Source organism: Vanacampus margaritifer, chromosome 1, assembly GCF_051991255.1.
Source record: "Vanacampus margaritifer isolate UIUO_Vmar chromosome 1, RoL_Vmar_1.0, whole genome shotgun sequence".
NCBI lineage: Eukaryota > Metazoa > Chordata > Actinopteri > Syngnathiformes > Syngnathidae > Vanacampus > Vanacampus margaritifer.
The window spans coordinates 65,933,214-65,957,859 of NC_135432.1; the positions used below are offsets into that span (position 1 = coordinate 65,933,214).

General features: G+C 42.1%; 1 protein-coding gene across 5 annotated transcripts in view; it reads left to right on the forward strand.

Moving 5' to 3' along the window:
• Positions 1 to 24,646, forward strand: part of plekhh1 (pleckstrin homology domain containing, family H (with MyTH4 domain) member 1) — a 133,226-nt gene that overhangs the window by 53,847 nt on the left and 54,733 nt on the right. For all 5 annotated transcript variants that reach the window (XM_077562586.1, XM_077562629.1, XM_077562638.1 and 2 more), the window contains exon 2: positions 488 to 608. The gene's annotated coding sequence lies outside the window, so the exon portion shown is untranslated. The remainder of the gene's footprint in view (positions 1 to 487; positions 609 to 24,646) is intronic.

Consider the following 24,646-nt stretch of genomic DNA (forward strand, 5'->3'; position numbering starts at 1 on the left):
CTGACAATAAGAGCACCAATGCCACCTACTGTTGTGGATGTGCAAGTACATTTTATACTACTATGTTAAAAAAAAAAAAAAATCCCTGGGGTCAAACCCCTAGTTTTTTTCCCTTTTTAAATAAGTTCCAATATGACAAGACAAAAAGTTGTTTTTAGAAATAAAAATTCTTGGAAATGAGTGGCCAATGTACATAAACTAGAACAAATAATAATAATAAAGTATTTCAAGAATAGAGTTGTCATATTCAATTCTAGGAAAATATTCTCACATGAATAAAATCTTTTTTTCTTCCTTTTTATTTTATTTTAAGGAATTCAAAATATTACAAGAATAAAGTTGTAATTTTTTGATTAATTTAGCCTATAATAAAATGTATTATTTATTTACATTTGTCTTCTGGTTAAACAAAGAAAAAAAAATCAATGAAAAAGTAGCAGTCTTACAAGAAAGTAATTTTTGTAATCTTATTTTTCCCTCCCTGCAGGCATTTTGCGTCACGTGACGTGGATGTCATTCCATCAGGGAGGACAACCTGATCCATGAGTGAGGTCACCTGATTCAACCACAGTCACACAACAACACTTCCAATAAAGGACGCCAACACCGTGAGTGAAACCTACACAATTGTACGGCGGTCCGCCCCCACCCCATCACGCTCCCCACCTCTTTGACGGAGCAGCCAGCGGCCATGTGCAGAGTCAATGTCAGGATTTAGTTACAGCACAGAAAAAAGGTGGGAGTGGTGGGCGGGGGGGGTTCTGAGGATGTCATAGCTGGGGGGAGGGTAGATTTATGAGGGAGGTTTATGACTACGCAGGACTGGCCAGGGGAGGTGAGCAAGGAGGGGGTGTCTGTGGAGGGCAAAACATTCCCTTTTCTTTAAACGGCAGCCACGCAGGGGAGGGGGGCGAGAGCTTTGTGGACTTTGTTTTCCTCCCCCAGCCCCCCCTTCCAAAATCCTTCCTTCATTTCCATAAGATGACCAAATGCAAGCTTACAACTTTGTTTCTGGAGGCGACAACGTTTTTTTCTTGTAATGCTGCATTTTGGCTTGAGAAAAATGACTTTTGCGCTTGTATTTAAAAATATATATGAATATACTATAAAGTGGGGGGGAGTATATTGCAAAATATTTATTGACTTATTAAATGGCTATTTTCTGCTTTTATTGTACATTTAGAACAGATATAAAATGTGTGGATAATCGTGAGTTAACTATTGCAGTCGTGTGCTTGATTCCGATTAAAAATCGGAATCGCCTGACACTTTTTACTTTTTACAAACAGGACAGAGGGGGCCGTGTCATTTCCAGTCTTTCGTTTCCTGTGCGCCAGTAGAGGAAGGTCGCCCGTCGACTCTAAATATAAAAGTTCAAATAGTGAAATACAGTCCGATAAGCTGATAGGCTGACGATCCTTTATATTATGAATATGTAATAATAAGACCGCTAATCAGAGGTGGCAAATCCAGGTCCAGAAAGTAAAAACACTGCCACAGTTTGGCTTTAGCCCCTGATGCTAGCTAGCTAGCTTCTCCCTAGCAGCTAAACGAGCATCATGGAAGCTAACTATGGAGCTAGCTAGCTAGCTAGTTCCCTAAAAGGTAAACAAGCACCATGGGAGTTAGCAAGGGAGCTAGCTAGCTAGCATAAGGGGCTACAGCCAAACTGTGGCAGGCTTTTTACTTTCTGCACATGGATTTGCCACCTCCGCCGCAAATTCTCAACATATATAACTTTTTAGGGGGAAGCTAAGCTTGCTTGCTGTGTGTGCGTGCGCACGCCTGTGTGAACTTTACCATACGAAAAGGTTTTACGAGAGGCCCTGGAGTGTCTTGCTGGAAATCGCGTCTGCGCTTCAAAGGTCCGCTCGCCCGTTGATCGGGCGGCGTCCGGCCTCTTCACTTTGCACAGCATTTGTTTGAGCAATTGCCTGCCGCACTGGAAGACCTCGGTTCGAACCCCGCTTGGACAACTCTTCAACTAGTGCAGCGGAGCTTTGACCGGGGGAACAGGAGGCGATGGTTCGAATCCCACCTTTGACAGATGGCAGTTCAGGTGTTATTTTTATTCATTTATCTTTCAACTACAATCAATGCTTCATCATTTTCACATCATTTATCTTTCAATTTCCTTCATAAGCATTCAACTTAGCATTCAGCTTTGAGCATTCCCTCACGATTTCTGCAGAAATTGCCCTTAGTCTCGTACATGAATAAAATCTCAAGTTTGCAAGAAATAAAATAGGTCCAAATATGAGAAATAAAAAACATGATTTGCGAGAATTAAAAAAAAAAATCATAATACTGTATTATGCAAATAAAGTCCTAATAGTACGAGAAATAAAAGCCGTTTTTGTTTTGTTTTTACGATCACAATCTTAAGATTGAACTTGTAGTATTTTTTTTACTAATTTTACAAAAAAAAAGGACGGACTATTAATGAATTTTTTTCGGACTCACTAATTACTCCGCCATGTCGTGTCGTGCCTTCTCGATACTCTGGGACTGCCTCGGGAGGTTTCGGAGGAGGCACCTGTTTCCTGACTAAAAGGGGGGGGGGGGAGAGAAAAGAAAAACAATCTCTATTAAGGGGTTGCGTCAGATGTCCTCTTTGCGAAGATGGCCGATTTCCAAAAGTGCATTGACGCACAACAACATCGGCGCGTTCAGACTTGAGAAGCTTTGAGCCAAAGCCGACAACTTTGTGGCAAATCGATTTGTGGGATGCGGCAAGGCAAAACTTGCGATGATTGACGACTACTGTCATTAATAAAGAAAAAAAATTCCAGACTTACAGTATGAAGGAGGATTAGGGCCACCGTGAAAAGACATGTCGTTTTATTTTTGATTGATTAATTGAAAAAATAATCAAACTAATCGATTATTGAAATAATCATTAGTTGCAGCACTAGCATAATATACATTGCCATTCAAAAACTTGGGCTCACTTGGAAATTATTATTATTATTTATATTATAATAAAAACATGTTTAATGAAACTTTCCTGTATATTTAAATTTCATTTTCTTTTTGGATTAAAAAAAAAGTTTTCTTGTAATGTTTTTTTTTTTTTTAATTCTAACTGCATAATTTTTTCAACATTATTCAGTTATATTAAAAATTGCATTTAAATCATGAAAATTTAGTCACAATATTCTATATTAGTTAGTTATTTTAAAAAAAGAAGAAAGGAAATTTTCACATTTTCTTGCAAAAACACCTTTATTTCCTGCAATGTATTAAAAGAAACCCACCCTTGCTTAATAGATCTTTCTTGTGCTATGGTTACGCTAACAATCTCCTAATTAATGTGTTTTTTCATAGCCTTTAAGATTTTCTGGAGCATGGCATCAATTTGACGCGCTAATCGGACTCACTCTCGCCATCCAGATTTGTGTTTTTCTACGGCTGGATGCCTCGTGAACTCATTGGCCCTAAACGAGCAGTCCAGCAAAATCCAGCTTGCTGTTCAAGCACTTTCCGTCCCTACCAATCATATTGCACTGAGCAGCCAGGACAGCGTCGCGTTGTCTCGCTGCTTGCTTTCGGTCGGACCTGCTGCCGTTTGCGAGGAGGACTCGGCTTGAGCTCGCTGATAAATGACGGCGGTGGGATGACAGGGTTTTTATCTTTGCAAGCAGGAGATGAAAGAAACACACTAGGGGAGGGAGAGGGGTGGGGGGGTGGGGTAGTGGGGGACAGGGGGGGGGGGGGGTTGAAGCGGAAACACCTGGCTGTCCTTGCGCCTGATAGTCAACAGAGGGCAGCTTTCTGCCTGTGAGGCGCCTCTTTACACTCTTGAAGTGCTCACATGTGTTTGTCTAAACCTTTTTTTTAATTTTTATTATTATTATTATTATTATTATTTTTTTTTTTTATTATTATTATTATTATTTTTATTTTTTTTCTTGGAGAGCTCAGTATTGTTCATTCGGTAATTTTACCGATTTGACATGCCATCATCATTGCTCTCCTTTTTTTCTTTCTTTTTTTTTATATATATATATTTTTTTTGTATTATTTTTTTTTTTGTATGTGGGTGAATGTGTATGTGCGTGCGTGCGTGCATTCATTAGTTCACCTAAAACTTATATATATAAAAAAAAAAAAAAAATCCCATACCAGAAAGGACCAAAGAAAAGATGTGTTTGTCTAAACCAGTTTCCATACCTTTTTAGAAACTTAAATTAGTTTTAATTAAATTTAATTAAAGTTAATGTATATTATTATTATATATACTAATTTACTTACCTACTTATGATATTTATTAATTTATTTTATCTTTATTGCATGACTGAATTTTACTCCATGAACAGCACTTTATACGTGTTAAAGTGCTGCATAAATAAAGTTAAGTTGAAAAAATAACAAGGGAGCCCACAGGCCATACTTTGCCCACCCCTGATTCAGACGCTCATGAAATAGCGGACGACATCCAAGATGAAACACGCGGGTCGAAGTGGCGTTTCTGCGACTGGTTGCATAACGGCGACGCGGTTAATTAGCGGCCCTGCGTGACGCACGCACACACGCGTATCAAGCGCAAACGCAAACACTGGCGGCGCGGTCATCTCCAAAGCGCGCCGCACCAAATCCCGCTTTAGGGAAACCGCAGGCTACATTAAAGAGCATCTTAAAGAAGAAATACGGCCCCCGCGGGAGATCAAATGTACTTTGGCGGTGAACGGCCTCGTTTGACGAATGCGACGCGGACGCAAACATTGTCTTCGCGCAAACAAGACGCCGGCCATGGATTCGTTCAGCGTTACGTCATCTCCTGTTAAAAGTGATGTTTGTATAACTTCCTCCTTTTTCCCCTCAGCATGTGAGCAGAGTTTGCCTTTCGAAATCCTCCCCAGTACAGCCGAGTGTTCAACAGCAAATAGGCTGATTTGACACATTTGGCCGCAGTGATGAAGGAAATATGTTATCCTCATAAGAACTCTTTCTTGCGCTACTTGTAAATAAGCACATGATTCATTTGATGTAATTATGACAAATTGTAATTGGTTTGCTGTAAGTTGTTGTAGTGATTAGGCGAAATATTGCACCGGTAACTCTAAACGGAGGGAGTATATTTTGTTTGAGGTACGAGAAACGTATAAACAAATAGTGGAAAATAAATAAGGGGGTAGGATTATTATACGCTAACCGGAACTTTTGTTGTCATTGTTTTGTTTCTTTTTAACCTTTTTTTTTTTTCCAGTAGAGCTCAGTATTGTTCATTCGATTTGACATCATCATTGCTCTCCTTTTTTAAAAAACAAACAAACAAGCAAATCAATTAAAAAAAAATTTAATAAATGTTTTTTTATTTTTTTATTTTTTTATATATTTTTTTAAATATATATACATATATATATACATATACACACACACATATATATATATATATATATATATATATATATATATATATATATATATATATATATATATATATATATACATTTTTTTTTTGTATGTGGGTGAGTATGTGTATGTGCGTGTGCGTGCGTGCGAGCGAGCGTGTGTGTATTCATCAGTTCACCTAAAGCCCATTAAAAAAAATCCCATACTAATAATATAATATAATAATAAATTGCCAAATGCAGAAACATCTTTCTTTTTAACCTGATGTCACTCAAATAAATGAAGAGAAAAAAAGTAAAACATTTCCCAAGGGTGTGTATGAGGGGAGAAGGGGGGTGCGCCAAATCTGTTGGGAAGTCGAAGGGGCGTGCTTGGCTTTAAAGGTTTGAGAAAGGCTGATCAAAATCCATGCTTCAGAAAAATCTTTTTCAAACTCAAAGTAGGTTGAATTTTTTGGGCAAGTGTCCCAGGTAGAGGGGGGTGCGCCATCTCTGTACGGCGTTGAAAGGGGGGGCGTACTGTTAAAAGTTTGGAGAAAGCTGGTCTAAGATCTTTAGACCAGGGACTCCCAAAACCTTGTTTGCGGTAGAGAGGTGACTCGACTTGACCTGGGAGGTGTTCGGGTGCACCAACTCTGTTTGGATGTTGAAAGAAGTATGTGATGGGAACATTTCGAGAAAGGTTGATTGAAATCGGTTCTTTAGACCAGGTATTCACAAAATATGGTGTGTGAGTCTTTAAGGCAGGGGTGGCCAAGTTGGGTCCTCGAGAGCCACTATCCAGCCTGTTTTCCATGTTTCTCTAAACGAACACACCTGAGTCATGATCAGGATCGTTATCAGGCTCTTGAGAACCGAACTTGGCCACCCCTGCTTTAAGGGTACGTGGGTGCGTAAGACTCGAGATTTTTCAAGCGGCGTTGTGTTTTTTGGGGATGTGAGCAGTGAAGAGTGTGTACAGCAACATCTTTTTGCCAGGGACATCCATCATTGTCCAAAAGATGTGGTGATAAAGTGGTCAGGGGTGTCCGGTCCATGTGTCCGACTCATGTGTAACTCAAATCCCACAGTGACCACACAGGGCCGGTTGTGAGGTCTGGGAGAATCGGAGACAGATGGACAGGGCCGCATTTCTTTTAGAAAGCACTCCACTGTTCGGACGTCGCACAAAGACCATTGATTATCTCCCGTGTGGAGCGAGGAGTCAGGGACTATCCCGTTTCAGCATCCGCCGCATGGCCCAGACACCTGGTCCAACGCTCAGGTCTGGCCGGTTCCCAGCGGAGGCAGCACAAACAAGCCAGAGGCGCGGGTTGGACTGGACTTTACAACATTTGGGTTTTGGACTCGAAATATCATCTTTTTGTTTTGGTAGCTCAACAGTACCGATGAGGGTTGGGAAACACAGTGTAACATTTTCCACGATACTGAGACTCATCTTTAAGTCAAGACATTAGCCACTTAAATGGTTCTTAAACCAGCCTTCGTACAGTCTTTTCCAGAGATGGCAAATCCAGGTCCAGAAAGTAAAAACCCTGCCACAGTTTGGCTTTAGCCCCTGATGCCCTTAGCTAGCTAGTTCCCTAGCAGGTAAACAAGCACCATTGGAGCTAGCTAGGGAGCTAGCTAGCTAGCACTTGAAAGTAAAAACCCTGCCACAGTTTGGCTTTAGCCCCTGATGCCCCTAGCTAGCTAGTTCCCTAGCAGGTAAACAAGCACCATTGGAGCTAGCTAGGGAGCTAGCTAGCTAGCACTTGAAAGTAAAAACCCTGCCACAGTTTGGCTTTAGCCCCTAATGCTAGCTAGCTAGTTCCCTAGCAGGTAAACAAGCACCATTGGAGCTAGCTAGGGAGCTAGCTAGCTAGCACTTGAAAGTAAAAACCCTGCCACAGTTTGGCTTTAGCCCCTGATGCCCTTAGCTAGCTAGTTCCCTAGCAGGTAAACAAGCACCATTGGAGCTAGCTAGGGAGCTAGCTAGCTAGCACTTGAAAGTAAAAACCCTGCCACAGTTTGGCTTTAGCCCCTGATGCCCCTAGCTAGCTAGTTCCCTAGCAGGTAAACAAGCACCATTGGAGCTAGCTAGGGAGCTAGCTAGCTAGCACTTGAAAGTAAAAACCCTGCCACTGTTTGGCTTTAGCCCCCAATGCTAGCTAGCTAGTTCCCTAGCAGGTAAACCTGGCTTAATGTTTGACCAGCTAAATCAGTGTGCTAAATTATGACATGAACGTAGCTTACCTGTTCAAGTCATGTTGTCCAAGTCCAAGGCAATTGGAGTCTCCTGAAAACCGTCACAGTCAAGTCAAGTTGAAGTTTTAACCGAGCAAGTCATAACTCCTCAAATTGGCGACTTAAATATGACTTGAGTCAAGTCACGTGACTCCAACCCCCCCCCCCCCCCCAACTCTATTGAACACTGACATAACCATTGTTGAGCTCTGGTAGCGTTTATGGCATCTCGACGCCCACCCAGTAAGGAAACAGGAGGGGTTCGAGGGGATCGGCAGGTTTGGAGAGGATCGTGGGAACGCTGTCGGCAAGAACGCACGGCGGTTGACCACTAACAAGATTGCGGCCGCCCGTGTGGACAATTAATTGCTGCTGGATCGTTTACCCACATCCCCCCCCCCCCCACACAAACCCCCCACGTCCTCTGGGACTAACATGACACGATGACCACAAGTCTTCAGAAGGAGTACTGCGAAAACACCAGGCTTTAATAGAGGCCGGCGTGACAAAAACAAAACCGATAAATGCACAAACCCAAGACACTTCCGTCTGAGATTGTCGTCGGTTGCTTTGTTTATGACATCAGGGTTTTTCTTTTTTCCCCCTCCTAATTTTGTATGGAGGACGAACCCGGGACATCTTATTTGTGTTCACCTGCCATGAATAGCCCACAGTTTGGGAATATCTGATCTAAAGGTGCCCTCGTCTGCTCCCAGAATTCCACCTGATGCCGGGAAAGTGCACCAGTTTTCTGTTCAGCGAAGAACAATCAGGAAATGAGCAAAAACTCTGGCTGGCGAATCGAGATGAAGGCAAACGGCGGAGTAATTTCCTCCGAAAAACCTGCTCACACGATATTTCCCAGGACTGACTTCATCACAGGCTTCACTTTCTGGATTTAGTTTGTTTACCCAACATCAGCGGAGTGTTGTTAGTGTCTGAAGCAGGTGACCTAACCTTCACGTCACAGATTTTTTTCACGACCTTGGGTTTAACCTATCTAGGAAACCCAATGCTTTATTGACATTTTTATCACATATGATCAGTGGGTGTGCAAGGAATTTTGGGATATGAGAGTCTGTGAATTAGTTGTGCTAAAAAAAAATGATGAAAAGATGACCGCACTGAAAGGAATTCTCGTCCTTCATGGACCGCCAAATTCAGATTCAGACAAATGGGGCGCAACTTTTCTCAGCCCATGTTCTTAATTATGTTCTTCCGAGCCCTTAAAATGACAGAACCGGCATGTTACCAATGCAATATTAATTCATCACTGTAAAACAGCCGCGGTGTCAGTCAAGAGTGCTAACTAAGAATGAGGGAGACTGTTAATGGGGGGTGTGTGTGTGTGTGGGGGGGGGGGGGGGGGGTGAACAGAAGCATGAACACAAAAACTGTGCATTTGATGTACTGCATGCATCCTAAACATACGCCAGTGTTCAATTCCAGTCAGCACTATTAATGTCACAAATCACACAGTGGCACTGTTTTGTGTGCGGCACCAGAATATGGAAACACTTCTTTACGCTTATTAAACATTCTCTGGTTTGGCTTTTCCCTCCTTATGCCACTCTTTTTTTTCTTCAAAACTTCTTATAGGTTCTACAAAGGCCAATAAAAAAAAAAAAATCAATGGGTTTCCCAGAAATGACAGTTTTTATTGTAGCCCTTCAACCCAAACCTTGCTCGTAAACAACGGCACGCTTACCAAAGAGTCCACCAGCCCAAAGCCGCAAGGTCAAACGACTGCCAACCAATCCCGTCTTTCTCTTTCGCCCTCAACCCAATTTGAAGCAGCGGTTCCTAGTGTTTTTTATGTTGCTTACCTAATAATAATGATAATAATAATAAATAATAAAAATCCACATACCCCCTACAAAAGCAAAAAAAAAAAAAAGTCACGGTGCCCTTGCAAAATTAGCACAGATCCCCTCCGCAATGAAATGCCAGGACAAACAGGAAAAAGACAAAACCTAATCTTCAGCAAGAGCTAGGTTTAAACCGCAGATGATTTACTAACGTAAGAGCGTTATTAAAGTGATATGAAAGCCTGTGGGAAGGCTAAACAGATGTTTTTGAAAAAAAGCACGAGGTCCTTCACTATGGAATTTGTTTGTGGTTTTGCAGCTGTAAAATCGATGACAAATCCCTGAACTGATCAATAAACTTTGTCGTCATTCTGCCCAAAAAAGCGTCACAATTAAGCATCGCCCAGCTTTTTTGTAAAAAAAAACTTCCAGTTGGGGCTCCTTTGTCTGACTTTTCCAGTAGGAGTAATACAAACTGTGGAATTCTCTTCAAAATGACCAAAATGGCAGACACCCTCCTCAATTTCATGCCTGGGTCCTTGAGATTTCTTGCTTCCTTCTGCTGCCCGTATTTCCTTTTTGTTCTTTTCTTACCTCCTCCTCCTCCTTACCCCTTTTTTCTTCCTCCCATCCTCAGAGGTGGCAAATCCAAGTCCAGAAAGTAAAAACCTTGCCACACTTTGGCTTTAGCCCCAGGTGCTCGCTTGCTAGCTGCATAGCTAGCTCCCATGGTGCTCGTTTACCTGCTAGGGAGCTAGCTAGATAGCTATCTAGCATTAGGGACTAATGCCAAAGTGTGGTAGGGTTTTTACTTACTTATAAAAAAAAACAGATGCCCGAACAGGATGTAAGAAAATGGCCTGTCCTCCCAAAAATTTGGTCACCCTAGTTTAGCTGCTAGGAAGCTAGCTAGCTAGCATTAGGTGCTAAAGCCAAACTGTGGCACGGTTTTTCCTTTCAGGTGCTAGCTAGCTAGCTCCCATGGTGCTTTGTTTACCTGCTAGGGAGCTAGCTAGCTAGCTAGCATCAGGGGCTAAAGCCAAATTGTGGCTTTCTGGACCTGGGTTTGCCACCTCTGTTCATCCTGCATTTAAGGTACAATTGGTGCCCAACTAAAGATAGTCGTTAATGCACTGTATTTCAAAATATGAGTAACATCCTGTATGTATCACTGAGTCGAAAACAAAGCAATGATAATAGGAAAGTAGTAATTTAGATTTTTACTTTACTTTGCCATTTATTTTTTAGGTTGATGTTGCAACTTGAGACCTAAAATGATATTAAGGTTTTGGGGATCATACATTGTGGCTTGTTTAGGCTGGAACTTTTAATATAAGCAATTATCAGCATTATTATTCACAAATGTTTGCTAATTGGTCCACCACGGATAACTAGTTTTCCCTTAAATGTCAACCACCATCCTCGCCTGGCGCTCTACATGCCCACTGGGAATCCACCTGCTTCAAACACGTACTGCGCTATATATACACACACACACAAGAATCATGCCGACTGTTACGAAGTGACTGGGTAACACAGTAGGGTGAGACAAAGAGCCGTAGTGTAGGCGCGGAGCTTCCACCGTGGGCGGAGTTCGCGCCGCATGACTCACTGCGTGGCAGCTCATTTAAATACAGACTACGACTGTATCCCCGCGTACGCATGCCCACGGATGATAACGGTACGCGGCCTCCCAGACGGTGTTTCGGTCCCGTTATGACACATTGCGCGAGGCGCCCTGGAAAACGTCCTTTCTCATTTTTGAGGCCGGTTCTTCCCTTCTACGCCACATGGCGGCCCAAAGCGCTTTACAATGCCTCATTCGCCGTCACGCACACACATGGTCGACTGCTGCCACGCAGGGCACTGCCAGGTCCACTGGGATCAAATCGGAGTTCAATGTCTTGCTCAAGGACACCTCGGGTGAGGATCAAACCCACAACCTCACAGATGGGAGACGAAACTATTTCCCCATCAATAAGTTAGCCGATAAACACTGCATATAGCACATTTGTGCAAAAAAAACCCCAAAAACAAATTAGAATTATGAACAGGAAGTTGTCAACCATGACGGTAATAACCAGAAATACATAAAACATTCACAACGGTGAAATTCTACGCTTGCGTGGTCGTGGAGACACAGATGGAGCGCAGCCGCGGCTCATCTGCGCTGAGGTAACATCGGGGTCTGCTCGTCAACATGATGGATGATGAAAGGCTTCCATCTTGTTTATGCAACCCGACACCGGGCATCTGCTGGCCCCGCCAACTTCTCCAACTTCCCTGTTAGACGGCGGGATTAGCGCCGCCGTTTTGGAAGCGGCAGACAGGATCGAGAATGTCGGAAAATTACCGGCGGCCCTCAGGGGCGGTATTTTTGGAAACAAGCTAATATTGGAGTTGATGAGTGTAAAGTACATTGAATTCAATCTTTTAATTTACAGCTTTAGTGTGCATATAGCGACCTCCACCAAGGTCAATCAACCATAACTCAATTCCCGTTACACACATGACGTATACAATTGTTGACTGCTGATTGGTCGAGGATTGGAATATGCGAGCATACTCACTATCTATCACACCTACCGTTGATAAGTTTGATGAACAACTGATTGAACCCTTGACCTCCGGGCCCTCTGCCCCCCCCCCATTGTCATGTTCACCAAACTCCACCAAATTATCAATCACACTTGCCATCAACAAGATCTCAGAACAACCAATCGCACCCTCGGTCGACAGGTTCAATCAGCAACCAATCGCACGCCTACCCCTGATGACCAGAGGTGGCAAATCCAGGTCCAGAAAGTAAACTCCCTGCCACAGTTTGCCTTTAGCCCCTGATGCTAGCTAGCTAGCTAGCGCCCTAGCAGGTAAACGAGCACCATGGGAGCTAGCTAGCTAGCACCTGTGGCAGGATGACAAGTTCAGCAAGAAATCAAAACTGTTTCTGCAGTTTCCCACGGTATTTCTCGACCCAAACCGACCGAGTGGTGAAAAAAAAAACCTGCTGACAAAGACTTTAAATGTAAGCTATACAGTACATTTATTTTCACTGGATATTATTGTTAGCTTTATAGTTCTCAAGCACCCTGTTTATTCATCCCTCACTAGCGCTAATGAACAGCGCGAGTTTCCATCCAACTTGAGTTTTATGTTGGCAGAATTAGTTTCATTTATGTTCTCTGGACACGCTCGCCCCGTTTTCTAGAGGACAAGACGCGGGGCACCGGGTGGCCATCGAGGCGGGAAGTTTGGCAAAGCGCTGTGGGTGCGAATAGAACCCAACGCCTTCTTATAACTCATTACGGCAAAACCTGCCAAAACATTGGTCGGTCGCTGGACACAAGTATAAACGTCTGCGCTTGTTTTCGAGGACGGGACAGCTGAGGAAAGACAGAGTGTTAGCGTGGGGGGTTAGCGACGGGCCCGTGCAGCACCAGTCAAGAGAAAGTGCGGAGTCATGCTGCAGGAATGCTGTGGAGTTGGAGAGAGGTGGGGTGGGGGGTGGGAGGATTGTTGGCGTGACTGCCCCATTTTTCACAGCCATAATCAGAGCCAGCTGTCAGCAAGAGGGCCCGGAATATGAAGGCCTTCAGAGCAGGGGCGGGGGTAAGGGGTGGGGGGGGGGGGCTGTAGTATGGATGAAGCATTGGGAGGGGGCGAAGTGGGAACGCTGGGCTTTTCAAAGCCGGGAAGAAGGCGCAGGATTCTGGCGGCGGATGAGACAAAGATGAGCGTTTTGAGATGCTAATTTCATTCGGTCGCGTGCGCAATCTCAGAAATTTTGCAAAAATGTCTCGATGAGAAAATTCATGAAAGTGTTCTTGTATGCGTGATCATGGGAAAGATGTGAGCCAGGTTATAGGGAGGATGTTAGTGGAGGGTGCAGCTTCCTGTCTTTCCGATGCTCTTCGGACTGATGTAAAGATTGCACGGGGGAATTGGAATGCTACTTTGTAAAGCGAAGTGGACACTTTCACCTCATTTTGGAGACGAAAAACATTTGAACACGAGTCATACATTTTTGAAAATAACATCATTGTTATTGTCTGGAAGCTAAAAATGCCCGAGAAAATACACTTGGATGGTTCTTTTTAGGCCAGATAATTTGCTCAACAATGGTATTTTGGACCCTGATAACACAAACATTTGAATATAATAATGTTATAAAAACTGTAACTGTAAATATGAAAATACTGGGATGACTCTTTCGAATGTTAGGTAGACATTAAAGGTGTATTCAAGGATTTTCAAGGAGTAGAAGCCAAACACTTTTTTAAAAAATGCGCATGCGGACAGAGGTGGCAAATCCAGGTCCAGAAAGTAAAAACCTTACCACAGTTTGGCTTTAGCCATTGATGCTAGCAAGCGAGTTAGCTAGCTCCTTAGCAGGTAAAACGAGCACCATGGAAGCTAGCTAAGGAGCTAGCTAGCTTGCTAGCATCAATGGCTGAAGCCAAAGACCATCCCACCAACATCACCACGGACAGAGTGGCTCGTCTACTCACACACGAAAACAGGTTTTGCCGAATCTTTCGCAAACCGTAATTTTACCCAAAAACAGACGGCAAGTAAACGTAGTCATTTGCATGTTTTGGAACTTCATTTTTACGACAAGGCCCTTTTGGAGCCTGAAATCATTTGAAAACAGGTTTGAAACGGGTGGATTTAGGAAACAACACCGTTATCGTTATTGTTTGAAAGCCGGAAACGTCTGTGAAGATACACTAGGGATGTTTCTTTGGAACACTGAAGGGACCTTTTTTGTGTGTTTTGTTTGGGCCGTTTGTTTTAACTGCAAGGGCATTTTAGAGCCTGAAAACATTCGAAAGCGATACTGTTATTGTTTCCGTCTGAACGCTTAAAACCTAAGTCTGTGAAAATACGCTGAGGTGGTACTTTGTAACACGAAAAGAGGCCATTTGCATGTTTTGTTTTGGCCGCGATAGAAAAACAAATGTGAGGAGGTGAGTTTCTCGGCGAGTCGTTTAGGTTAGGCGAAGAGGTCAATCTGTGAAAACTGCCAACGCTAACATAATCAAGCATTGAAAAAGACAAATTCGCCTAGTCACGGATATTTTTTTCGGGGAACTTATCCTCCATTTTTTAATGAAAAACTATTTCCAGTTTTTGTGCTTGGGTCATAGCCATGTCTAATATAAAACTATTGCTTTTGCGCCGTCTTGTGGCATCTCGGGCCAAGAAACTAGGGATGCACGGTAATGCTATTTTCAACCGATACAGATAAACCAATAATTTAGAAAGTGCCGATGTCCATAACCGATAATAAGCCGATAATTGTTTGCAAAATTAACTTGAGTAAAAAGATATACTTTAGAGTCCTACTATAAGTCTAACATGTTAATACATTGAAACATTGTGTAAAGCACAATGAAGCTGAACTTTATTTTATTTATCTCTCTGCTTCAAAGACAACCATTTTTTTTCTTCAAATTTGCCAAAACAAAACCGTTATGTTTTAAAAATGCACCAAAAAAAACTGCGAGGGTAACATTTCGGGGAGACGCAGTAAAAGAAAAGCCCACACTGGCAACCGCCATGTCGCCATGATGCATCTTCTGCGAACACGAGGTCGCGCGCATTATGACATCACAAATATGCGACACTGTCATAGGAGACGGGAGCGGGTTGAGGAGTTGGGCACAACTTGAACCACAACAGATTCGCCAACATGGCATGTCTATTATTATCAGCAGATTTCTTTATTGTCTGGTTTATTTGTATGACCTCAAATTAGTCGATAATTGGCAATAATTATTGACCAGCGATATTATGGTGCATCCCTATTCGAATCCCAAGTCTCCGAATTGTGAGCCAGACGTGCTAACCACTCTTCTACCGTGCTATTAGAAATGACCCTTAAATTGTTCCATTGTGTTGGTGCGAACCTCAAATCTCACAACAAGCTGTAAATTTGTCGTCCTTAACTTTTAGCAGTTGTCACGGCAAAAGCCATTTTGACAATCCAGCATCGCCGCCGCGTTTCCGCACGTCTGCCAGCGTGTTAATGTTGCCGCTAGCGCCCACGCGGATCTTTCACACTCCTCCGAGCCCCGAATGTAAGCTTGTGACGTGTTTGTGTTTAGTCTGCCCGCGGCGTGCGCGTAGGCACGGGTCGGCCCCGGGGAGTCAGCCAAGGTAACGTTAGGACGCAGGACCTCACCTTCCATTCCCAACGCCGTCTTCAAAACATTGTTACTTGGCAGGGAGGTTTATATATAGCTGGGCCGTGTGTTTTATGACCTATTTTCGAAGCCACTCCATGTCACCCGTGCTCGGATCATGGAAAAAAGACTCCGGTGGGAGTGGGCCGTGCTTGTTGATTTTTGGGTGATTCATGGCGCGCTAAGGACTTGACCTCGTCCAAGTTGGAGTTCTGGTTTTCATGTCGAAACCCAACCACCCCCCCCCCCCCCCACTCTCTCGTCACCTCCCCACGGCCAAGAGGCTTCCGCAGAATTTGTGTCACCGGCTAATGAACTTTGCAGCCTCGGCGCACACATTTGGTCAAATAAATCACTGGGACGGCCGAGTAAGGTTGTTGTCGGGCTGTAGCTTCTTGCCGCTTTTGGGAGAAATGGATCATTAGTGTTCAAACTTTGACTGTATTTGAATGCAGATGAGGAAGTGCAAACAAGTGTTTTACCGTGAATGGGGAGTTGTAAAAGTCAATATTTAACAATCAACCAGATGTCTGATGCAACACAGCATTTAAGCATGTCAAGTCGAGCTTCACTAAAGTCATTATGGAAGTGACGAGGCAGCCGTGTCTCAAAATAATGGCAAAGGATTTGTGACTTTACACCGATCTGATCGGGTTTATGCAAAATGGGTGATCGGCTGTATGTCTGAAATTTTTGGGGTTTAGTTTTCGTGTCTATACCCCACCAATGACGGAGGTCAACTTAGAGTAAGTATAAAAGTTGTGTAATTAGATCTCCATCTTCTGATCGGTGATTGGTTATAACTTTTCTTTCAAACTCGGTGAAACAACGACGAATTTTGTTCCCAGTCCGTCTGTCCCTGACGGCACAGAAAATTTATTTTAATGATTAATTTTAATAAATGTTAATTAATCCAAAGTAAAAAAGTTACTTGGATGTCACTTTTTTTTATTTGACTTGGGAAAAATAAATGTATTTGATTTATATTAAATTGAAAATGATGCTTTCAAACAAATCATGAATAGAACGAGAAAAAAAATGAGCTGTCACAAATTACAGCATTTTTTGTTGTTGTTTAGTCGCACGAATTACTTTTTTCAGTGCTGAAATCTTTTTTTTTTTTAGGAAAGTGCAACATCAATAGCTTCTGACATTTTTGTTTGAAAGTATGCCACGATTTCCTTCTAATGCAACATAAACTGCTGCCCAATGATTGGTCGACATTTTCGTGTTACAACACCTTGTAAGAAAGGAAAGTTTTGCGGTTGCCTGCACGGGATTTATAAACGATTGTTTATAAACGATATTTTGGTGAGCAGAAGTTGAGCTGCACCGCCGTGCGGATGCTGTCTGCAGTATGGACACGAAGGAGGAGCTCGTCTGTTTCATCTTCCCAGTATAAGCCTTTGCAGCTTAGCTTTTTTTCCATGGAAGCATCAATGAGTGTGACCGTTGGCCTCTTTGTCGTCTCCCCACGGAGGAGTTGTTTACCGGGCCGGTCCGCCAGTGACCTGTCCCCTCTTTGAGCACCAGCCGAGTCCAAAGTACATCCAGTTCAAACGGCGGCCGTTTGTTGTCCGCAAGCCAGCTTTGTCCGCTATCAGAGCGCTGAGGGGCCACGCCGACCTCGTATCAATGTGGCGTAAGTCAGCCTCCGCTGGATGCTTCGTAGAAAGCGCTTTCTTGGTATCGGCCAGAGTTCTTCGACACTTCCTGGAGCACTTTTTCCCCGCTTGGCCGGCTTTCCCGCTTGTTAACTCCACTGTTTGGTTGCCTGGCATGAACTTGTGAGCTCAGCCCTGCAGTTTCGGTGTCGGCTTACGATCAATATTGCTCAACTCCGAGGAGCCAAGGTCAGATTGCGAAGACCACTTTTTATTGAGTCACTCCAAAATCGGACCCGGATGTTTCTATGTCTTTGTGGGAATGACTGATTCATATAAAAAGGGTCTTAAATTTAGCTTCCTTAAAGCTGCAGAAGTTTTTCTTTTCAATAAACTGGCCTGTAAATAAAACCTCTAAGCAGGCCAAAGTCTCTTGGCTTATTAATAGCACTCCTCTCATACCATCGTATTGGGGGCCGAGGTTGCAATTAGCAAACATTTGTTGATAATGGATGCTGCCCATATATATATATATATATAAATATATATACTGTATATATATATATATATATATATATATATATATATATATACTGTATATATATATTTATATATATATATATATATACTGTATATATATATTTATATATATATATATATATACAGTATATATATTTATATATATATACAGTATATATATATATATATATATATACTGTATATATATATATATATAAATATATATATACTGTATATATATATATACTGTATATATATATATATATACTGTATATATATATATATATATATATATATACAGTGTATATATATATATATATATATACAGTATATATATATATACAGTATATATATATACTGTGTATATATATGCAGTATATATATATATATATATATATATATATACTGTGTATATATATACAGTATATACAGTATATATTTATATATATATATATATATATTTATGTATATATGTATATATATACAGTACTGTATATACTGTATATACGTGGCCCTAATACGCTGTCGTATCAACACTACTTAGCCATCAAAATAAATAAATAAACCATAGCAATTGATTATTTCGCTGTTTGTTTTTTCATATATATATCCAACTAAATCTAGAAGAAACTCCCTATTTTCAAATTTTACTTGACTATTTTCTTTAGGCTTGGCCACGACCACCTTCCATCAAATGATTCATCAGCCATAATATTACATCAAGGACAAACATAGCTTCGGAATGACGGTGGGCGAGTGGGCGGGGCTTTGCTTAGGTCAGTGCAGCAACGCCTCTGCATTAAATTGGCTTTGATGGCGGCAGCGGTCGACATCATGCGCTCGCTCGGAACGCTTGGCGTGTGCATATTTTTGACGAGCTCGCCAGCAAGCAGGATGTGAGCTCATTTCCGGTCTTATCTTGCCGATGTGAAACGAGGAAGCTCTATTTGACTTTCCCCGAGACCCGCTTATCTGGTGGTATTTTGCACTTTTGCGACTTGTTTGACTTCAAACAGAACTTTTTGCACGTATTCCATGTCTCCGTGGAGGCGTACCGCCAAGCACTAGCGGCGGCATGCTCCCCCCCCCCCCCCCCCCCGCATGTACTGTATAGCCTGCCGACTGTATGGAACATGCAAAGGAGGCGAGGAACGCGCCGTACTTTACGGTTTAACACATTCATACCCATGACAGAATAACTTCCCCCTTCAATTGAAGGAAAAAAATACCCCCCATTGTTTTGTTTACTTATTAATGTTTCAACTTAATTTCCGTCATGTCTTGCATGCAAAATCAAGTTTCTACTTAGGAAATGGACAAACAATGCGGGCTGTAGACGAGAACTGTTAACGGTTTGAACAACATACTGTTTAAGAGCCTAAAACTTTTTTTTCTTTTTTTTTTCTTTTTAAAGTGCAGCATCAATAGTTTGTTTTCCTTTTAGGAAATGAACAGTGCGAGAATATACAGCTGTATTATTTTGAGCAGTAATATATGACAGCTTACATATTTGTTTGTCTTCTTTTGGGAAACAAACAATGCAGACAAGTACCAAATCTGTAATATTTGTATAGCAATTAATAGTTGTATTTATTTATTTATATATCATTATTTCCCCCCCTCAAAATTATGAACATTGACAAGTGCAAGCAGTAGCTGTTTTTAATAGTAATATACGGCATATTTTTTTGGGTAAAAGTGCCCCACCAATAATCTTCTTCCCAAGTAACATTACTATGGTATTCTCCTAGAGTAATAATTTCTCCCATAATACTTTTTTCATATTTACGACATTACCTTGTATTTGGCAAAAAAACTAACAAATGAGGCGGCATTAAATTGGATTGTGGCATTAAATTATGGCACACAGTTTAATTTAACTCTTTGACTGCCAGACGTTTTCAGAAAAGGGATGCCGTGGGTGCCAGCCGATTTAAGCATTTTTGACTGATCTTTCAAGGTCCACAGAAAATTATGTGTTTGGACTATGGAAACACACATACTACCAAATGAAAGATTGGACTCTCATCTTTCATCAGAAAAAAAAGTTTGTTTCTACCTTATTCCGTTCTTCAGTAATCAACAATAGAAAATGGTTAGTTTCACCTCTGTTTTAAAAAAAACGTCTTTTAACGTCTTTGGCACTCCTCCATAGGATTTTACTAAACGTTATTTAACGTTTTTGGCAGTCAAAGAGTTAACTGTATTATTATTATTATTATTATTATTATTAAAATTATTATTATAATGATTATTGATTATTATTGATTAGTTTTCATTCTATATTCTGTATTATTATTCTTATTTACTAAATGTTTAATATTATATACTGCTATTTATCATTATAAAAAAAAAAAAAAAAACTTTTTGGGGAGAGGACTGGATGGACAGAGGGGTATTTTCTTCTTTAGTTTATGTACTGGCAAAAGACATTTTGTCGACGGGTGTGTGTGTAGGTGGGTTGCCCCCTCCAGATAGATGCCTCGGACCGCGCCATGATGACCCCAACCCCCTTTTACACCCCACTGCAAAAGGAAAGGAAGGGTTTGCAAAATTGAGAAAAAAATATATATATATCACTAGAATCCTGGTCTTCTCTTGGACGTCTTCCCTTGGCCTAATTGGGACCTGGACACCGACCCGGTACGGCGTCAGAACATCTGGACCCGGGCGTCGACGCCGTCAGGGGGGCCTTCGCTTCTTCCCAAAACACTCTTTGTGTCTTTTTCTATAATCCCCCCCCTAAATCCCTGACGGATGTGAGAAAATAACCGTAAGTGGCGTTGGGGGGTGGAATTAATTCGAACTGAGTGATGCAACGTGTTTTTTTTCTCTCTCTCTCTTGTAAATGGCAGATGTTGCTGTAACATTGCAAGTTTGTGTGCGAGAGCCAAACGCTTCATTGGAGCGTGACTCATCCATCCAGCTTGTTTACCGCATGACACTAATATTGAAAGTACGGCCGCATAATCAACTATTTGGACGCAAATTGGAGTCGAATCTCAAAAGGACTTCTTGGAGTGAGTCTTAGGATTTCAATAACATCAAAGAACAAAATGTCTGACTTCTTTGGGATGGGCTACTATTACTTTTTAGAACTCTCCTTCACACTATCAAGGCAATTTTTTTTTTTTTTATTACAATAATGTTCTATACGGCGCCACTCATCTGAACACGGCATTTGATTAACATTGCGTTGGCGGTGGAAAACCACGTCACAGTTTCTCGGCGCTCAGGAAAACGACCAATCACGGCCCAGCTTGTGAACGTCCCATGACAAAACTCCGCAAACACACCCCAATGTAATTTTCGGTCGACGGCAAGTGGCAAAATGGCCGCCCCCCTGAGATTGTTAAAAAGGGGGTGCATTTTGCTGCTTAATTCATCTTCGCCAAACATTTTAGCAATTTTGTATTCATGTTGTTAAATACAGACGCTCCCCACCTTACGAACGAGTTACGTTCCGGACGATCGTTCGTAAGGTGAATTTGTTCGTAAGTTGCTTCAGTGCTATATTTTGTATTATAATTTATGTTTAAAGCCTATATAAGTATATTGAAGGTTTATATAAGTATGTTTAAGGCTTGTACAAGTAACCTGCATTGGTTTGTACTGAAAAAAAAAAGTTTAATAAAATGGAGAGAATACGTACAGTACTGTACTGTACTACGTATGTTAGAGAGAGAGAGCGAAAGACACACACACAGTATGTACATGTACGTAATAAGATAAATAAAATGAAGTTTAACTTACTTTTGGAAGATGTACTCGATGCTTAAGGAGATGATGGAGGAAGAGGAGGATTTTATATCATGAGAGATTCTTCGTCGTCGCTGGAATCGGCTTCAAAAGTTATTTCCTGCTTCATGGGGACCGGCGTTTTCTTCCTCCTCCTCCTCCTCGCCACGTTGCTCAGCCTCCAATGAGCTCTCACAGCGCCAATCGTCGGTATTAGCGGCGGAAAGAAGCACTACGCGCAATACAAAATCGAACTTACAGCATCTCTTTCCGAACATTTTTCGACATACTGTACGCGCAGACATGTTCGTATGTACCGTTGTTCGTAACTCGAATGTTCGTAAGTAGGGGGAGCGTCTGTACTTGGTTTATTGATTAGAAATAATAAAATGGAGTGACTTAATACCGTTCGAAGGAGTGAGTAGCCACTGATAAACGCATTAGCTAACGACTTAGCCAAACGGAGCGCTTCCTGTGTGGTTCCCGATTTCATTTTTGTTCCACCATAGCTAAAAGACGCTCAAACCTGAAGCGGCGCACGTATGAAGGAAAACACAGCACTTTGGAGAAATGGGATCCTTCCACGGGGGAATAGCCCAAAATAAACCCCCTCTGTTCTGCCATATCGGGGCCTTGTATAAATAAGATAGCGCAGCGGGCCCACCGCGCCATGGGAATCGGCCAATCCAGTCGTGTAAACATCAGCCGATGACTTTTGGCAGGCCGAGCGGCCGCTCGGCTCTCTGGAGGGCGAGCTTGTGCGCTGGAATTCAAAAATAAATCACTTCTTTTCTTTTCTTTTTCTTTTTTCCTTTCTGGGAGGATTATGTGTCCGCAAATCTCTCGTCCTGCCGGCCATCTCCCCTCAAAAACAAACAGCCGAAATAGCCTCTAAGCGCCGCCATACAGGAAATTATCCCCACTTGTAGGCTGCGTTCTTTTCCTAGCGTTTGCATTGGAGCTGCTGGTCCCTTGGGGTCGGGTAGCGTTACACAATGCCCCCTCGCCGCGATCGCTGGCGTGCGACTGTGTCCAACTAGCGGCAATAATGGCACACAATGAGGCCTCAGTAACAAGTTGGCGCTTCAGTTTGATCGCAAACACACACTGCGCTGTCAAAGCTGCTGTGGGCTTCGCCAAGGAGGATTTTGTTTTATGCTGGATTGATTTTGTAGCACGGCGCGGTGGTGGTCAGCACGCCTGCCTCGCAGTTTTGAGGGTCGCCGTTCAAATCTGCACCCTGCTTGCCGAGTCGAGTTGGGGCGCGATTGCTAAGCCAGGGTTCCGGGCATTTTTTCCCCCTCTCAAGTAAACTATCTCTTTCATTTTGCTTATCAGCAAATATTTTTGCAGTGTACTAAATAATATCATTTATTTCAAGTGAAGGCAACTAAGCAACTATTTTCGAATGCTACACTCTTAAATCTGCTGGGTCAAAAATAATCCAAAAGTGGGTTATCAGCTACAAGTTTTGTGATGATTGTATTCAAAAAAGTGGCTTGTTTTGCACCAAAAACTGAAAGTTGGCTCAGTTTGACCCGAGTAGTGGGTCGGTCCAATTTGTGTCCAAAATTGGGTTAGTTTTGACCCGGCAGTTTTAAGGGTGCACACTAAAAACAGTTGGGTAGCCCAACTTTTTGGGTTATTTATTCAACCCATAAAGGTCAAATGAATAACCCACAAAACCAATTAATCATTTGTGTTTTTGTACAAAAACGGCATTTTTGGTTCCTTTTTTTATTTTTGCGTAATGCTTCCAATTGTGACTAGAAAAATTTAACTTTATCTTCTTGAAATAACTTTTACAAGAAATTCTGGTAAAAAATAGCCCAACTATGGGTCAAAAATGGTCCGATCCTCTACTTGGGTCAAAAAATTGGGTCAGTTTGTATAAAACAAGCCAGTAAGTTGTTTAAGGATGATTCGGTTCATTTTTTATCTATAATTGGGTTACTTTTGACCCAACTGTTTTTAGAGTGTAGTGTTGTTCCGAATCTGTTTTTTGGCCCCCGATACAATTCGGATACCCAGTTCTGCAGTATCGGCCGATACCGTATCGATACATACTGTAGTTTGTTTGTTGTTTTCAACATGAAAAAACTGCCCTGCCATTGGTTCAGAGCATTCAAGGGTTATTTTTGGTATATTTTAATACCGGTATCCGAACAACACTATTATTCTCTTAAGATCACAATTTATTTCCGAAAAACAAAACTCTATCATTTCAAAAATGCCATTTTTTTCTCTCAATAAAATATGACTTGTATTCCAATTTTTACATCTCATAAAAATTCCAACTTTTTTTTCTCTGTTTCTAACGATTTTCTTTGGTTTCCAGTGAAGCCCATACTTCTTCCTTCACTGTTGACGAGTTAGCCAATCGACCTGGCAACGGAGCCCAGCGGGCAGCTGCTTTCACTTGCTATGCTAAGCTAACCTAAGCTAAGCAATTGCGTTCGATCACTGGAGACACGGGAGGATATATTACACATTTTTGTAGCACTCCCTTTTTCGTGGGAAAAACTTGGAACGTTTTTCAACTGAGGACGCACATTGAAGTGCACTTTTGTTCAATACGTGCGATGTTGTGCTTTTGTTTGTGCGCTAATTACCTGATGTCATGTTTTGGTTTCGTGGCACGTTTGCCCTCAAACGACTTCCCTTTTATTTCTCCTTTGCAGTAAATAACTGGCGGCCGTGAAGTGTTACGTGCTGAGGAGGTGATTCACCACCGGGCTGACTCACTCAGCACCTCCAAATGTCCCAAGAATTTATTGAAAAATAGTATAAACACACTACAACTTTTTTTTTTTTTTTCAGTGGAAGTCAGATTTTTTTTTTTTTCATGAATGACTTCACAAATGCACTGCAGGTTGACCCCCAACACACACACACACACCGTTTTCCTCCTCCGCTTCTTTGGGTCTCTTTCGGGAAACGTAGTTGATGATTCACGCTTTCAAAAAAAAGAGAGGAAAAGAAACACAAACGTATGACACGCTTGATCTTGGCCTTCTCTGGTTTTGATTTGTAGCCATTCAGGAGCCCCGCCCCCCCCTTTTTAAGCCCACCCTCAATGGCTTCCAGCTGGATGTTCTCCTGGGTGCGGAGGAGGAGGAGGAGGAGGAGGGCTCGGCTGGCAGCAAGCCTCGACTTGCTCAATAGCCCCCCCCCTCCCCCACACACACTCTCGTCTTTATTTGTTTAATTGG